General features: G+C 38.8%; 1 long non-coding RNA gene and 1 pseudogene across 1 annotated transcript in view; both read left to right on the top strand.

Moving 5' to 3' along the window:
* LOC139045169 (uncharacterized) overlaps nt 1-4,788 on the top strand; it is a 101,137-nt gene extending 96,349 nt beyond the window's left edge. The window contains exons 3-5 of the long non-coding RNA XR_011503054.1: nt 1,255-1,317; nt 3,118-3,156; nt 4,461-4,788. This is a non-coding gene — a long non-coding RNA (uncharacterized lncRNA). The remainder of the gene's footprint in view (nt 1-1,254; nt 1,318-3,117; nt 3,157-4,460) is intronic.
* A 4,170-nt stretch (nt 4,789-8,958) lies between these two features.
* LOC106827248 (riboflavin kinase-like) lies at nt 8,959-16,110 on the top strand (annotated as a pseudogene).
* The last annotated feature ends 2,810 nt before the right edge of the window (nt 16,111-18,920 follow it).

The raw sequence follows: 18,920 nt of genomic DNA on the forward strand, positions 1-18,920 counted from the left end.
ATCACTGGCCTTTTCAGTTTGGTGAAAAAATACATTTTTTAAATACTTAAGCCAGTGAGGGTCAGATTTTATGTTACTTAAAATGGAAAACATTCTAACTATATGAGTCAGCTTCTGCTGAATAACAAAACACCCCCAAATTCAGTGACTTATTAAAAATAAATTTTAAATTTATTAATATAGCATAACTGCCTGTGGGTTGGTTGGGGTCTGCTCATCCAGACTCAGCATCCCTGGGCTGCTCTGTGGATATCTTCTGGGCTTGATCAGGTCAGCTGGTGTGTTCATTTTTCTGAGGAAAAACTGGGGCTGTGCTTGATTCTAGCCTGGGTTGAGTCATCTTACCTGGGCAGCTTTGTTCCATGTGTCCCTCATTCCCTTGGCACCAGAGGGCTAGCATAGACATGATTTTTTTATATTGTGATAGAGGCACAAGGTGATAAGCAGAAAAACGCATGGCCTCTTGAGGCCTAAGCTGGTTACTGGATCACATCTGCCTCATCCTATTGGCCAAAGCAAATCACATGGCCAAACCGGAAATCAAGAGGTGAGAAAATAGACTTGACCTCTTTGGGGAGGAAGGGAAAGAGGGAAGGGTGGAAAACCGGGGCCAATAATAGCAATCTGCCACACCAACTGATATAGGACCAACATTTATTGTTATCTTAATAGCTCAAAATAGTTATAAAATAGGTTGGAAAACTATAAAGAAAGTTGTTATGCCAGATCTGGCAGTCATTTGAAACCTACCTTATGTTAGCTAATCTGTGCACATATTTGTGTTCATTTGCGTGTATGTGTGTGTGAAGAAGCAAAATTCAATTTTGAATTATGCTTTGGTGTCTATATAAGCTTATCTCTGTTCAGACATGAATTATTCATACTCTAGATTTAAAATATTTCTTTTCCCTGCATATACTATTGATTTAATTATCATAAAAACCATTTATTTGTAAAAATGAGATATTTTTGGAGCTAACGGTGAACCTTTACGGATGAACATGTTTAACTGGTTTTACTGGGAAAAGGCACAGGTGGTGAAAGCCTGGAACTTTTCACCGTCCTCATTCTGTTTATCCTCAGATGCTTTCCTGAGGCTATGAGTATAATACGAACAACCATAACAATAACCATAACTAATGCTCATGTAGTGCTTAGTATGGACCAGGCACTATTCTAAAGCGCTCTACATAAATGACCTCATTTAATCTCACAATGACCTTATAAAGTTCTATTATCATGCCCATCATACAGACAAGGAAACTGAAGGACAAAGTCAGATGTGTGGTAAATGGCAGATCTTGGATTCAAACACAGGTTGGTTCCAGATTTCATCATCTTATACGTTACAATAATGTTGGAAACTCCATCATTGTACTCTACCACACTGTGATATTATTTTGTATTCATATTATTGTCTCTCTGGGCTGTGAATTCTGGAGATTAGAGATGGTTTTATTAATTTTTGTATCCCCATTACTAGCAGAATGTCTGTAACATGGCAAATAGTATGAAGGTTATTGATAGTCATCGGATACAGAAATAAATTTTATCACCATAACAATAAGCAATTTTTCTAATCTCCAATTCACTTATATTCTCGTTTGCCATGCTACCCTGATATGCACTTAATCTTGACTCATTCTTTCTGCGCTATTTTTGTGGGCGAATTTATTTTTCGTCCCCTTAAAACCGTAGAGTCCTAAGTACTTCAATGATGTTAGTCTGGGGCTGGCCCCATGGCCAGTAGTTAAGTTCGCGCACTCCGCTTCAGCAGCCCAGGGTTTCGCCGGTTCGGATCCTGGGCGCAGACATGGCACCACTCATCAGGCCATGCTGAGCTGGTGTCCCACATGGCACAACCAGAAGGACCCACAACTAGGATATACATGTACTAGGGGGCTCTGGAGAGAAGAAGAAGAAGATAAAAAAAGAAGATTGGTAACAGATGTTAGCTCAGGTGCCAATCTTTAAAAAAAAAAAAATGATGTTAGTCTCCCAGTGACACCAATAGTCAACACAGCTCCATAATACAGATTATAATGAGAAATAGGTCAAGTGTGGAGTTTCTTCTTTTTCTGTTTGATGTAAGAAAATGTAGGCATTGGTCTAAAAATGAGAGTTCTTTAATTAATTATTCATCTGTTTTAAAAGAAAAGTTAAATATCAAATCTCTGACTGCAATGAACTCTTCTAAAATATGTAGAATCAACAGTAGGATGCTCCCTCCTCCAAGAAGTCTTTTGGGACACCAGCAATTAATTGTGGTCTTTCCCTGGAACCTTTGTGGTGACTTTATTTTGATAATTTATGCTCTTACAGCATCTCCATTATTGTTTCCAGCAGGAACTTAAATTATATTCCATACACATTCAGTACCATGACATATTAGAAGTCTCAAATACAGAGCTGGAAGGGAACTCAGAAATGGCTTCGAGGAAACATAATATCTTTTGGTTTCCTTTAATATCAAGTTTAATGATTTACTGACTAACAAATATAATGCAAATAGACTTGGCTTTCCTTCTTGTGATACCATATTTGCACAAATGTTGATGAATTAGACCTGGAACTGGACACCACCATTAGATTATAAGTTTTTGGAGGGTAAAGTTCGTATATTATTTGTTGACACGCCACCAGCACCTAATATGGCGACTGGTGCATAACAGATAGCAATGAAAAGATGGATGGATGGATGGATGGATGGATAGGTGAATGGGGGATGAATAACAAAGTCTAGTTACAGTTTTTATATTATATATTAGAGTCTTCTGATCACAAAGAGATATTGTCTACTCAAGAAGTCTACAAGGCAATGGAAACACTTATTTTCTCACCAAAATTAGTAGCAACAGTCATAACACTAATTACTAAAAATACAAGACAAACCGAAAAAGTAAAAACAGTATCTTTTCAACCATCTCTACCACAGATTATGCTTCTGCTTGAATGCTGTCCTTCAAACACGGGGAGGCAGGCTTATTTAATCCTAATTTGCTGCCTGTGCTCACAACAGTCTTGCAGCTTCCTTGAAGGAGACATTACTCTCTCAGACATACATTTGGGTGTGCTTGTTAAAAGTCATTCACATTACTTTGTATGTGTTTCATTAAGGTGAAAAGATGACATCTGGAAAAACAAGAGATGACAGAGGTAAAAATATTAACTTTACTGAACTAATGAGATAATATGGTCATCAGCGGGGGGATTTAGTGGCAAAATAAGAGTTTCAAAATATTTCTTCGAGTCCTTAGCTACAGGATTGATAAAACACGTCAATTACAAGACAGGTCTCATCTACATTTCACTGTGAAAGGCTGCAATTTCAAAGGACTCATTTTTAGCTGTTGCTTCCTTTCTGTTCCGTAATATTTAAGTAGGTGTCTAGACAGAAGAGCTGGACGCATGCCTCGAACATCTGACTATCATTTTGCAGCTTCCTGTGAACTGTCTTTAAAAGCAAGTACTGTTATCCTGTGTACCTTCGTGACAAGGACATTTTGACATTTTCCTAATAAATTATTGATAAGTGCATTGAGAGAGGTAAAGAGCTATAAAACTGCTATTATCTAACTTTAAGCATCCTGTAGTTCATTTTTTCACGCCTACTATTACTGTATTTTTTTAGATCATTTAAACTGTGAGAATTCTCTACGTTCGTTAGAATTTACACCTAGCAAGGTCTTGGGGCTTTTCAGGCTTCTATGGAAACCACTGATTATCAAAAGAAGAATACAGGACTTTTTATTTATATGAAATTTTTATTTTCTCTAGCATAACTTTTTTTAAAGATTTCCCTCCTCCTAGGATAAGATTATATCAAGAGATCTAAAAATGTAATTTTCCATTTTGATTGTTGAAATCCTGGGATCACTGTTATTCTGTCAGCTATATCACAGTTATATTTGTCATAGTTATTGTTATAACAGTGACCATTGATAGCAACTTCCCTTCTAGAGCTTTCTTTTTTTCTCTTAAGCACATTTTGAGAATATTTTTCAAGAACCACCCTCGTTTCCTTTTAGAAAACCATATTCTGTTCCACTGTTGGAACCCACCAAGCTCAGCCTCTACGTGGATTTACCACCATAACTTTCCAGGTCCTGGGGACTAAAATCATAGATTTACGTCTCCTTTTTCACTCTAATTTCCTGTCTTTACCTCCACTAAGTAGTTACCTCATTTGTCTAAACATGTATTTCTATATCTTCTTTTATTACTGATCTGTCTCCTTAAATTTTAAAGATTTTTCCCCCTCTTTTTTACCAAGATCCTAAGAATTCTTTTAAAAAGCTGTGGGAAAAAAATAAAATCCTCTGGATAAGATTTAGTGTCGACAGGAACTGACCTCATTAATAAATGCAAATTTAAAAATTATGGATAATGTGGAAAAAATGAAAAAGATTATTTTCTATGATATTAGGCTGATTATTTTTTATTTATTTATTTTTTTTTAGGAAGATCAGCCCTGAGCTAACATCTGCTGTCAATCCTCCTCTTTTTGCTGAGGAAGACTGGCCCTGAGCTAACATGCATGCCCATCTCCCTTTACTTTATATGTGGGACGCCTACCACAGCATGGCTTGCCAAGTGGTGCCAGGTCCTCACCCGGGATCCGAACCAGGGAACCCTGAGCTTCCGAAGGAGAATGTGTGCACTTATCCACTGCGCCACCGGGCTGACCCCATTTTCTATGATAAAATATTGTTCCCCCACACCCCATCCCCTGCCAAATATATGAAAGTGATCTAATAAAACAGAGAAAATAAAGTCGTACTTTCCTCTCAGTTCTGTCATCTTGTTATTGCCATTTTAAGTTGCAGCTTGACTCTGACACTGGCAATAGTCATGAGATATGTGGATTAGAGAGAGAGTGACAAGAGCCAGTGAAAAGATTTGGGAGGCATCAAGGAGAGGGGCTTCTAACATCTCTGCTGTTTGCTAAAATAGGCTTTTGTTCAAATGGAAATCTCCAGTCATCTCTAAAATAATTGATTGGCAAATACAATGAGTGACCTAGCTGAACCAGAAAGAATTTGAAAAGTACCAACAACAAAATTATATCCTTTTAGCTGAATACGTTTTCTTTTCACTGAAATATGATTGACTCATAATAATGCTAATTATGCCTAATTATCATCTCAATTATTTTACCCTAGCAAGAACGTTTCATCATTATGGTGTTTATCAAAGTTATCTAATAATAATTTATATTGTTTCCACTTTTTTAAAAGAAAAGTTCTACCGGTTTAAACACACTACCATGGTTTTGTGATATATATGATGATTATTATTGGCTTTTATTTGATTGTAGGCCTTTGATGAGTTGGAGAGAATAGATTTTTCTAAAGCCTTCCATAATAAGCTCTATCAGGATACTAGTTTAAGTGGCGTAACTGGACCTCGATGGGATGACCACCTCTGGCTTTACTGATTAGTTAGGAGAGTTGAATTATCTTTTTCTGGGATGAATGTGGCCAAAGATCTGATACAAAAGCAACAAGAAGAAAACATTAAGCTACTACTATAGCCTCAGAGTTGCTAAAAAAACCATAAAACTTATAGACCATTAAATGGGAGAATTCTCCTTTACGATCTCTATCATGTCTTCAGCCCACCGGCCTTTGAATATCTCCAGACTTGAGGAAGTCAACTGACCAAAACCGCCCCTCCCGTCAGTGGAAAGTCCTTTTTTTCTTGGAACAGAAATGCTCCTAGCTCTTAGTCCCACCTCTACTTCTTGGGGCCACATAGAACCCGTTAAAAACCTCTTCTAGAGGCTGGCCCAGCGGCCGAGTGGTTAAGCTCGTGCGCTCTGCTTCAGGCGGCCCAGTGTTTCCTTGGTTCGAATCCTGGGGGCGGACATGGCACTGCTCATCAAACCATGCTGAGGCGGCGTCCCACATGCCACAACTAGAAGGACCCACAACAAAGAATATACAACTATGTACCGGGGGACTTAGGGGAGAAAAAGGAAAAAAAGAAAATCTTAAAAAAAACAAAAAAACCTCTTCTACATGACATTCAGTTTTAATAATGATGCTTCACATTCATAAAGCATATGCTGTTTGACAGAGTGGTTCCATGTACATCATCACATTTAATCATATCAATGGCCCTGTGACATAAGCATAGTTATCCTCTATTGCACAGAACATTTTCCTCACTGCTGTCTCCCCTTTATCTTTCTCCAAACCTCTCACTCAACCTTCAAGTCTTTGTATTCCCTTCTGTTCTAGCTGCCACCCTCTGAATTCTCTCTCTCTTGTCTATTTTTCTTTGTTTTAAAAGTGTTGCTCTGAGAACTGAATGTCCTCCTTCAGGCCTGGTTGTCACAATTCATGCTTTACCTAGTGTGGTCAAAGACTGTTCTCAAAAGGCAATATGAGATTGCATAAGTGCTTTTGACCACGCCATCCTATGGAGGATCAACCTTGGCTTGAACTCAACTAAAACTTTGAAGAGTTTTAATCACGTGGCTGCTAAGTCACCATCACCCATTCTGTACTTTGTGAAGGTTTTTTGTCTTTTTGGTTTGGATTTTGATTATTTCTTTTAAAGATTGGCCCTCAGTCTTTCAAAGATTGAGCTAACATCCAATGCCAATCTTTTTTTTTCCTTCTTCTTCTCCTTAGAGCCCCCAACTACATAGTTGTATATTCTGGTTGTAGCTCTTTCTACAACTAGTTCTACTATGTGGGATGCTGCCTCAGCATGGCTTGATGAGCAGTGCTAAGTCCACACCCAGGATCCGAACCAGCAAAACCCTGGGCTGCCAAAGTGGAGCACGCAAACTTAACTGCTTGGCCATGGGGCTAGATCCTGGATTTTTTATTTTAATTTTAGAACAGCACCAATTTCCTCCTGGGATCTGGGGTGAATGGACTGACCACTGGACAAGGGCAGATATGACCTGAGTTCAAGTTCCTGCTGTATCGCTAATTATTTGTCTTTCCATCTCAGTAAATGGCAACCCCATCCTTCCAGTCACTCAGGCCCAGAACCTTGAAATCAGCCTTGACTCCTCTCTCAAAATTCCTACTAGTTTCCCCTTCAAACATTTCTAGAAGCTGATCATTTCTTCCTGCCTCCATCACAACCTCTCAGGTTCATTCGACGTCAATTCTGGCTGGATTGCTGCAGCAACCTCCTAATTGGTCTACTCACTTCCGCATTTGTCCCTCTCGAATCTACTTTCTCTACAACAGCCAGAGCAATCCTTTTAAATCATGTCAGAACATGTTATTCCTCTGCTCAGAACTCTCCAGTGTCTTCTCATTTAATTCAGAGCAAAAGGTAAAATATTTACAATGCCTCAGGGCCCCCTAAGATCTATTCCTTCCCTTCCACCCCCATGAGTCTTTCCTTGTCTTGAACTTCTTTCCACCTTGGTCAGCCATCTGGGCCTGGACTCCTTGTGCTCTTCAGACTCACTAAACCTAGCTCCTCTTGAGGACCTTTCCACTTGTTGCCTCTACATGTAACCCTCTTCTTCCAGATTTCTGCTTGGCCCATTCCCTCATTGCTTTCACATCTCTGCTCAAATGTCCCATTATCAGAGGATCCTTCCCTAGCTGTATAGAGTAGCACCCCAGTCCTCTGTAGCCTGCTTTATTTTGCTCCTAGAACTTCCCACTACCTGCATTATTACATTGTTAAAAGATAAACTGAGCCATATGAAAAATTTAATTTAATTTAATTTTTTTTTTTTTTTTAGGAAGATTAGCCCTGAGCTAACTACTGCCAGTCCTCCTCTTTTTTTGCTGAGAAGGCCTGGCCCTGAGCTAACATGCGAGCCCATCTTCCTCTACTTTATATGTGGGATACCTACCACAGCATGGCTTGCCAAGTAGTACCAGGTCTGTACCCGGGATCCCAACCAGTGAACCGAGGGCTGCTAAGAAGCGGAACGTGCGAACTTAACCGCTGCGCCACGGGGCTGGCCCCATATGAAAAATTTGAAGAGTTCATTTGAACAAAAACTGATTCCAATCAGGCAGCATCAAACCAGAAGTGGTTAGGAGCATTCCACCGACAGGAGCCAAGGGTGAGAAAATAAGCGTTTCAGTTGCCATAAGCCTACTGAGTAGATAATAACTTCTTGTGATCAGAGGACACTACATATACCTTATATACCTTATATTACTGTGGTCTGGGCAGGGAGCTGGCTTCTATGTGCTTCCTCAGATTCGCCCTGGTTCTTAGTTCTCCCAATGTCATAAGGGCTGAGTGCCCAAGTGGCATCTTTTTCAAATTTTATGCCCCCTTCCTCAGGGATAGGAAACGTGAGAAGGGCTGCCTTTCTGATTTTGAAAATGAAAATATATTTTACATCAAAAAAGAAAAGAAAACTAATGCCAAAGTTCTTTCTATCATGTAAAGTTTAGGGATGACCATGCAGCTTCATTTTTTCTCAGGAAAAAAAAAAAAAAAAGAGAGGACACAAATTACTAATATCAGAAATGAAAGAGGGGAAACACTATAGATCCATGGACATTAAAAGGATAATAAAGGAATAGTGTGAACAATCCCATGCTTACGAATTTGATAACTTAGATGAAATGGACCAATTCCTTGAAAGACACAATCTGCCAAAACTCACAAGAGAAGAAATAGACAATCTGAATGGGCCTATTTCTATTAAAGAAATTGAATCAATAATTAATAATCTTCCAAACCAGAAAGCACCGGGCCCAGATGGGTTCACTGGTGAATTCTACCAAAGATTTAATAAAGAAATTATACCAATTCCCTACAATCTCTTCCATAAGATGGAAGCAGAGGGAACACTTCCTAACTCATTCTATGGGGCCAACGTCGCCCTAATACAAAACCAAAGACATCACAAGAAAAGAAAACTGCAGGCCAATATCTCTCATGAACATAGATTTAAAAAATCCTCGACAAAATATTAGCATATTGAACTCAACTATGTATAAAAAATAATTATACACCATGACTAAGTGGGATTTATCCCAGGTATGCAAAGCTGGTTTAACATTGGAAAATCAATTTAGGGAAGCTATCACCTCAACCAGTTAAGAAGAATCAAATGATTGTATCAGTAGATGCAGAAAAAGTATTGACAGAATTCGATACCCATGCATGATAAAAACTCTCAGCAAACTAGGAACAGAGGGGAACTTGCTCAACTGGATAAAACCTACCACTAACATAGCGCCAAGGGTGGCAAATTAGACGTTTTCCCACTAAGATCAGGAACGGCAAGGATGTCCCCTCTCGCCCTTCAACATCGTACTGAAAGTAGTAGCTCCTGCAATTAAGACAAGAAAAGGAAGCAAAACGGATGCAAACACGCCGGCTGCCCCGCCAGGGTCCCAGTCTACACCCGCACTTACTACCGGCCCCCGGCGGAGGGGCAGCCTCTGAATTGACCGCAGCTTCTGTTGGGTCAGCGCGGGGAGGGACTCTCCCGGCGTGTCGTCGGCGCCGCCCAGCCTGTTGTGACCCGCCCGAGCTCCCGCCCGTGTCCCCCGCTGGTCCGCGGTCCCCGCACCGCCTCGACGGCGACTCCGCGGGACGCGCGCACCGGGCCGCCCCCCCGCGTCCCGAGCGGACAGCGTCCTGGGGCACCTGCCTTGCTCCTGTCCCGGCCAGGTGGTGCGGGGCTTCGGGCGCGGCCCCAGCAGGTGGGCATCCCCACCCAGAGCCAGGTCACGTGGGGGCGGGGACGTCAGCGGGCAGGCTAGGGCCGGGTCGTGGGTTTGCGGCAGAGGTGACACCCTCCCCGCCGCCCGGCTCCCGCTTTGCCGAGGCAAAGGCCCTTTGGTCGCGCTGAGGGAGCTCGTCCTTGCCGGTGGCTCCGCTCCCCGGGGACGGGAACGGGCTCGGGGCTGGTGAGGGCGGGAAGCCGGCGCTGAGTTCCTGGATCCCCCTTTCCCACCTCCGGTCCAGCCGCGATAGAGCTGCCAAGCGTGGCAGGTGTCTTGCCCACTGGAGAAAGCAATGTGGGCCAGATTGGCTAAATTCTCAAGCCCACTGTAAGGTTTTCTTTTCCTTAAAACTATCAGCGGTTGAATGAAAGCCACATATCTTTTTTGGACTGTCTACATTAGTTTTAATAGTTAGGATTTGACAGTGTGCGTAATTCATCCTTAAAAATACACACCAGGGCTGCCCCTAGTCTTTGAGCTTAGGGCCTAGGCATGCGTATTTCTAAAATAAGAATCCTTTCAAAAAATTCTGAACCTGCTTAAGAAAGACTAGATCTAAAAATTCAGCTGTTCATGTACCTGTTTTCTTCACCTACCTCCAGAGTGTATGTCTTTTTGGAAAGCTTTATACACTTAACGATAATTTGGTACCGTGTTCCTAACCTGTGCGCATGAAGAGGAAAGAAATCGGAGCCAGAACATGGAACGATGGGATTGATAATCATAGGAAAGGTCTTAGGAATCTCGTGAGCATAAGGATTTAGACTAGCCTTGAATGTGATTTTTATAAATATTTAATATGAAACTCTTAACACTCGGAATATTGACTTCTGTTGTTTGGCTAACTTTCCTGAACAAGTAGTAGATAATCTTCCGGCTGATGTCTCCACTGGCATTTATTATGGGTGGGCCAGCACTGGAAGTGGAGATGTCCATAAGACGGGGGTGAGCATAGGATGGAACCCAAACTACAGGACTGCAAAAAAGTCCATGGTAAGAATTGTGTTTAGCTTTGTATCTGAAAATGGGATGATGATTTAGGGTACCATGCAGTATTAGATGCACATAGAACTCATCAGGGGTAGTCATGATATAGTCTAACTACTAGTAGTTTTGGCAGAGTACTTGAAGGATTTAAAAGTGAAGTATTTAGTTACTATTTGAATGGAGTAACTTTTTCTCTTCACTTTCATTCTATTTTTGTCTTAGGAAGTGAAGTGAGTCTCTTGTAAAGGGGGCATAGGTAAATCATGTTTTTTAAACTTTTCTGCTAATCTCTGCTTTTTGATTAGAGAGTTTAATCCATTTACATTTAAACTAATTCCTGGTAAGGAGAGGCTTCTCCTATTTTGCTATTTGCTCTTTATGTGCCTCATGGGTTTTTTCATCCATCATTTCCTCCATTACTGTCATTTGTGTTTAGGTTTTTTTTGTAGTGACACATTTTGATTCCCTTCTTATTTCCTTTTGTGAGTTTTCTATAGATATTTTCCTTGTGGTTACAATGGGGATTGCATTTAACATCCTAAAGCTATAAAAATCTAATTTGAATTTATACCAACTTAACTTTAATAGTATACAAAAACTCACAAATTACATCTTTACACATTGTGTGCCCAATAACATAGATATAATAATTCTTATGCATTTATCTTTTAAATCATGTAGAAAATAAAAAGTGGAGTTACCAACCAAAATTAGAATGATATTAATTTTTATAACTGCCCATGTATTTACCTTTGCTGGAGATAAAAGCGAAGTGTTTAAGATCATGTTTCATAAAATTGAGCTTGTCACAGTTAATGTAGTTTGTTCACCCTTTAATAACTTGGTCACCCTGTTAAGATAGAACTGCTTACCAGATGGATGGTACTTTCTGATGAAATTGCAGGTGATGCTTTTTTTTCTCTTTGAAATCACTTTGACAGATGCTCTTCTGTTCTTTCACAGGACCAACACAGCTTAAGTGCTTGATCTGCCAGATATGATTGAATCTTTTGATCAGCTCAAGGGTGTGGCAAAAACAGAATTATGGTGATCTAACATTCCTCCTCTTTGAAGAGTTTACAGATGAGAAGTGTGGCACAGTTGGAAAACCACAGGGCTAAATGCTGTATAAGCAATAGAAATGGCCCAGAACTACTTACCATTATGCTCAATATTTCTCTTAGTTTTGAGTTTTAAGGATGTGAAAATTATTTGTTGAAGTAAATAAGGAAAAGAATTGATGAAAGAACACAAAATTTCCTTCAGTAGAATGAGGGAGGAAATGAAGGGAAGGGAGGCTATCCTATCACTAATTTTTCCTTATCAGCTACTTAGAAGACAGACCTATTAGACTATAACTATAGAGCCAGGTAAGGAATGCCTTGACAAGTCCTTCCATAGTCAGGAGAAACTCAATTTTCCACTGGTAGGAGATTCATACTTTTCAGAGTTTTTCTTTTCTTTGCTAATAACAGACATCTCTGATGTGCTTGTTCAGGTCTTTTTCCCTTTTTAAAAAATTGGATTAGCTATCTTGTTGACTTAAAGAAGTTCTTAATATATTCTAGATCCAGTCACTTTGTTGGAATTATGTATTGCCAATACCATCTCCCACTGTGTTGCTTTTTTTTTTTAATTCACTTAATGGCGTGGTGTCTTTTGAAGAATAGAGGTTCTTAATTTTTATATAGTCCAATTCATCGTTTTTCTTTCATGGTTAGAGGTTTTTATATTCTATTTAAGAAATCTTTGCCTGTTCCAAAGTCATGAATATATTCATCTATGTTTTCTTAGAAAAACTTAGTTGTCTTTTTACATCAAATTGATTTTTTTAGTATGGTGTGAGGTAGGGATCAAAATTATTTTTTTTCCTATGGATAATTGACCCAGCCCATTTATTGAAAATACCATCATTTCCTGACAGCACTGCAGTGTCACCGTGGTCATAAATCAGGGGACTATATGTCTGAAAGTCCAAAGTGCACTCATACCTACTTGGTCTCCTAGTCTATCCTTGGGCCATTACAACATTGTCTTAATGTCCTTAGCTTTATAATAGGTTTTGATATTTGATTGTATAAGTCCTCCAGTTTTGTTTTAAATATTTTCTTGGATAATTTTGGCCTTTTGCATTTCCACATAAATTTTAGAATCACTTGTCAGTTTCCATCATTAAAAAAAGTCCAACAAAACCCTGCTACGATTTTGATTGGAATAACATTGAATCTGTAGGTCAATTTACGGAGAGTGGACATCTTTACCATTTCTCACAATAATGTTTTGTAATGATCAGTGTCAAGGTCTTACAAATCTTAGTTTTCTTTTTGTTCAAACGTTTACTGAAAAGAAAAAATGTGAGTCAAATTTATTGGTTTAGTACAAAGCTATGGGGCACTTTACGTCTTCTAACTCAAACCGTTCAATTGCAGATGAGCAACCTGAGCCCCAGAGAGGTTAGGTATGCTGTTAACCAAGTGTGGAACACAGACTTGATTCTTAACTCAAGCTGTTACTATAGCTCTGCCCTGCTTCTCTTAGACACTTTGAACTTAGCTTAGCGTACTATTTCACCTCTTCTATATGTGATTTTAGATTTAGCAATCTAACAGAACCAAAGCTCTAAGAAGAGCTATGTTATAAAGAAAAATCCTGTTTCTTTCTTTTTTTTTTTTTTTGAGGAAAATTAGCCCTGAGCTAACAGCTGCTGCCAATCTTCCTCTTTTTGCTGAGGAAGACTGGCCTTGAGCTAACATCTCTGTCCATCTTCCTCTACGTTATATGTGGGACACCAACCACAGCATGGCTTGCCAAGCGGTGCCATGTCTGCACCCAGGATCCGAACTGGCGAACCCCAGGCTGCTGAAGTGGAATGTGTGCACTTAACCGCTGTGCCACCGGGCCAGCCCAGAAAAGTCCTGTTTCTAATAATATTCATATTTTCTTCTTTTAAATTGTTTAAGTCAGGGTTCTTTTTAATAGACTTCATAAAATCCATAAATATCATTAAGTTGCTTGTGAAATTTTTCATAGGGACACTTGAAGAGATCCCTATTTTAATGACCTCGAAGGATCTTGATGCTTCCCCCAACAAATCAAAAAGTTTATGAAAGACTAGGTTTTTATGTGTGTGTGTGAGGAAGATTGACCCTGAGCTAACATCCATTACCAATCTTTCTCTTTCTGCTTGAGGAAGATTGTCCCTGAGCTAATATCTGTACCAATCTTCTTCTATTTTGTATGTAAGGTGCCTCCACAGCATGGCTTGATGAATGTTGTGTAGGGCCGCACCCAGGATCTGAACCTGAGAACCCCCTGCCTCCTAAGCGGAGCACGTGAACTCAACCAGTATGCCACCAGGCTGGCCCTGTTTTATTTTTTCTAAGAGAGAAAATAAAACTCACCTAACAGTCTCATGTGATGTTTCCTTTCTTTTTTTGGTCTGGATCATTTTAAGAGAACGTGGAGAACTTCCTATGTTGGGTAAGAAAGAATAAATACTTAATTATTAAATTCAGATTTTCATGTTTGATTTCTTTTAAATAGGCCATTCTTGTTAAGTGTAAGTTGCTCTTATTATCTCTTTATTGGTTTTATTAATCTGAATGATCTAGCTGTACTCTTAGCTGATTTGTCGTAGATGCTTCAGTTTTAAGGATCACTTCATAGATTAGATTTTCTTAAGCCATATACTTCAAATATACTACTTGTCTCAAGTTACAAGTTTCTAAATTGCTTAAACTTCTCATTTTCCAGCCACCATCCTAGTTCAGCCTCAGCCATCTTCTGTATTTGTTTACTCTCTTCATTGGTTTTTCTAACTTTTGGGCTCAGATTTATTCTTTTTGGGAGTCTACTAAAATTCAGATTCCAGAACATCTTCTATCTCCTGCATCATTTTGCATCAATAAGTCCTGTACCCATTTGTCACATGTTTTTGGTCAGGAATCTACACTGACTTTTCTGCCCCCACATCAGTCTTCAGCTCTGTCTAACCCTCATAGGTTTCTGTAACATGGTGTGGATCAGAGACACATGGATCCTGATTAACCATAGGAGGAGTTCTTTTAGCAGTGACATCTCTTAACACTTTGCTTATTCCCTCTTTGGTATCTTTGCTCAGTTTTTTTCCCTTAAGACTCGTAGTTACTATGGTGCATGTTAGTCTTTTCTATAAACAGCAAATCATACCAAATTTGTAGGGTAACATTTATGTGACTCAGTTGTACTGTTTACATGTAAGGTCAGGGGCAGGAGAAGGAACAATGGAAGAATTCAGGAAAAACTGCACTTAGATTTTAACCTGTCTTTAAAATTTTAATGAAGGTTGATTGTTTCATTCATTAAATTACCCAACCATAAACATGAATATATATTTCAAATTTCAGGTTCTGTAATCTGATAGTAATCTTTTGAAATATTTTTTTGACTGTAGGAAACTCATATCATGCATACCTTCAAAGAGAACTTCTATGGGGAAATCCTCAATGTGGCCATCATTGGCCACCTCAGACCGGAAAAGAACTTTGATTCTTTAGGTAATTCTTATTTAGATCATAAATATTACTGCAGCTACTTCTACTGCTCCTACTAGGAATAACCATGGCAGGACAGATAATATCTGAGCGTTTAATACGTGCTGGACACAGTTTTACGTGCTTTACATGAATTAGCTCATTTCATCCCCACAATAACCATATGAAGAATCATTCTGCCCATTTCACAGATGAGGAGTTTGGTACAGAAAGATTAAGTAATTTGTCCAGGGTCACATAGTAAGTAACAGAGCCTAGATTCAAACCCAGCAGGCTGGCTGCCTCTCTCCAACAGTATGAAGTTAATGAAATCTTTATTTCCTTTTCACATTTTAAGGAACAAGTAAGAATTAATACTGTAATGAATAATGGGTGCCTTGCAATGCTTGAAGTGTAAGAAACAGTAAATCAGAACATTTGAAACAAATGGTTTCAAATCTTAGTGTAATTTGATAGTTTTAATTCTACTGCAGAGTTGCTTTTACAAGTGTAAATACTGAGGAGAATTGATAGTGAATACTTGTGTCTTCCATTTGGTGTTTGCAATGTATCTTTTTGCTAATGCCTTTCTCTGAGAAATTGCCAGAAGGTTAAGGACATCTTTTGTGTACCATTGACTTTTATTTGAATCTGGAAGAAGGGATGGAACAAACATTTACTGGGCATTTACCCCGTGCTGGAGACGCTGCCAGCCTCAGAGTTTGTAGGAGAGGCTGCACACAGGAGCAGTGAAAAGTCTAGCAGTGGTTTATAATCATCTTTGCCTGGTATATTCTCTCTGCAGAGTCACTTATTTCAGCAATTTGAGATAATGTGGAAGAAGCTAAGAAATGACTAGATTTACTAGCAAATTTGAAACTCAAGGAAGATAGCTTCTTCCAGGTTCCGAAAAGCAACTAATGAATGGCCACTGATGAAAAATCGTCTTATTTATTTATTCACTGTTTTCTCGTATTTTAGTAGTCATAACTGCAGTCTCATCTTGGTTATATATTTTTTTTAAAGATTTATTTATTTATTTATTTTTTCATTTCTCTTCCTAAAGCCCCCTAGTACATAGTTATGTATTCTATGTTGGGGGTCCTTCTAGCTGTGGCATGTGGGACGCTGCCTCAGTGTGGTTTGATGAACAGTACCATGTCCGCGCCCAGGATTCGAACCAACGAAACACTGGGCCGCCTGCAGCGGAGCGCGTGAACTTAACCACTTGGCCACGGGGCCAGCCCCCATCATCTTGGTTATATTTTAAAAATCAAACATTTTCCTACAGCTGTGAATTAGTTTAAACAGTACAGTGTAGTTCCCATAGGATACTTCCACTGTTCAATTAAACGCATCATGCTACAGTACTAAAAGGATTCATTTTAAAAATCAAGATTCTTTTTTATCCAATATGTTGATTCAAATATACCACTAGAAAGGTCTTACATGTCTGATAGTGGAAATGAGATGTATATAAGCATGGGTAAAAAGACAAGTCACTAGTTTGAGATGAGAAAGATAATTCTCATGGTAAAATACTAGCGTGTCTGTGCTTGTATAGCATGTGCTGCTAAAAAGAGAAGGCTTGTAAGAGTCAATGGATTAAATAGAGCTTTGATAGTTTATTATAAACCTATGGGGGAAATTCCAGACTTTGTATTTTTGATGTCTTGTGCGTTAATATATGATCATAGACACGAGGACTTGTGAAATTTCTTTTCAATTAGTCATTTCCTTAATGGAGTCAAGTCATTGTACTGTGTTGCATTTTTGCATCAGCTGCCTCCATTCTACTTGATGTAGACTCCCTCTGCATATCATTTTTTCATCTTTGAAAGCAGTAAAATGAGTGTTTTCAAATTTCTAGGTCTCATTTTTGTGTTGCATAACACTTCTCTTGGTCTTTTTTTGAGGAAGGTTAGCACTGAGCTAATGTCTGTACCCATCTTCCTCTATTTTATATGTGGGACTCCTGCCACAGTATGGCTTGATAAGTGGTGCATAGGTTGGCACCCAGGATCTGAACCAGTGAGCCCCAGGCCTCTGAAGTGGAGCACTCAAACTTAACTTCTACGCCACAGGGCCGGCCTCTCTCTCTTCTTTTTAAGAGTAGATGTTCTTCAGCATTTTTCTTGACTTTGGTTCTTTTTTTCCATTAAACAATTGTCAATGTCAGGGTTTTTTTTTTCCATTTAGGATATCCTACAACTGTACACTTACAAAAGATTGCATCTGTGTCTACTATTCCATCCCTTCACTATATAAACAGTGATTAAGTGCATATCTATATTACATTTTAGAAAAAACCCAAAACTTCACCTTTAGGTTTCCTCAAAGTTTAAATGAACACATAGTAGTTCATTCGTATATACCAGTTTCGTAAAGAATACACTATATTTGTTTTCTTCCTAGGGACACTATTTAAGAGCCAAATAAATTATAAAATAGAAAGTTATTTATTTTTAATGTAATTATATATTCCTGAGCAAATATAAACTGCTGTAGTTGTGTACACACAATGTAATTTAATGCTAAAACCTGCTTGTAGCTTGGGAGAAAGGCATAAATAATAAAGTTTTAGTTAAATAATCTTCATACTATGCATTTTTTCCTCCTACTAACTACTAAGAAATGATTTTTGACCACTCAAGACTTGTTTACTCTGGCAGAAAGTTGAAATCTTTGGATATTTAGGAAGTTAAGGTTACAGATTTCTTGGGTCCTCTGAAACAGTCCATTACATTCTTGTTTACTTTAGCACCAGATTTGGTGGGGGAAGAAATATGTAGAAGGTAACTTTAAAGATAACTCGTAAGTCATTTTTCCCTTTGTATAAATGAATTAGAGAACTGATTTTAACAAAACTATTTATTAAGTATTTAGAAAAGCATCTAAAATCCATGTTGGAGAAAGGGGAAAGCATGGATAAATTTGGTTGGGTTGTGTTTTACTTTTTGTTGTATGAATTTATGGCCAACACTGTAGGATGAGTCTTTTTCATTTCTTGTTTATAAAAATACTTAGGAAATATAATTTAATATTTGAAACCCTATTCTTGAAAGAAGCCTTAATTCTCAGTGACCTTATGAAGCAAAGTTAAAAACACACATGGAAACTGTAAAAACAGATTTGTGTTTGCTTGAATATCTTGTTGCTAATGATGTCCTCATTAAGTGTATGAAAGTTCTCTGTTATTGTCACCTTACATTTTGTTAAATAACCATCGCTTTTGAAAATCTATAGTGTGCAGTTTAGGAGTTAGTTAACAATGTCTACATTTTTTTAAATTTTATATTATTTAGATATTATAAGAAATTGCAGTAGTACCATTTTTGATTAGTCTGACTGTTTTCAGGCCTTGAAATCAATCTGGACTAAATGATGTGTTTTCTTCCCCGTGTCAGCTTGAATCTTTTGCCTTGTCTGTATGAGTTCCTAATTTGCTGTCTGACGTTCTTTTAAGGTTGTTAGAGGTCTGAACAGCAGGTCACAGGTGACAGCTGTAGGGAGACCCTGGCATGTAGTGGTAGTTCTACAACCAAAGGCCTTGCCTTTAAGAGCCCCTGTTTATGCCTGCAGCACCGTGACGACTTTATTTAGAGAGCACTCACAGGGCATCAGGACTCTCAAAAGGCCACCTTCTGAGAGTGAGGGTCCCCATGCCACTTGGAGTTACAAGGAGTGTAAGTAGGTCTGAATTCTCTTCCATGACTCCAAATCAGATCTCTGTATCCTTCGTGAC

This window comes from Equus asinus, chromosome 4 (assembly GCF_041296235.1).
Source record: "Equus asinus isolate D_3611 breed Donkey chromosome 4, EquAss-T2T_v2, whole genome shotgun sequence".
Lineage (NCBI taxonomy): Eukaryota > Metazoa > Chordata > Mammalia > Perissodactyla > Equidae > Equus > Equus asinus.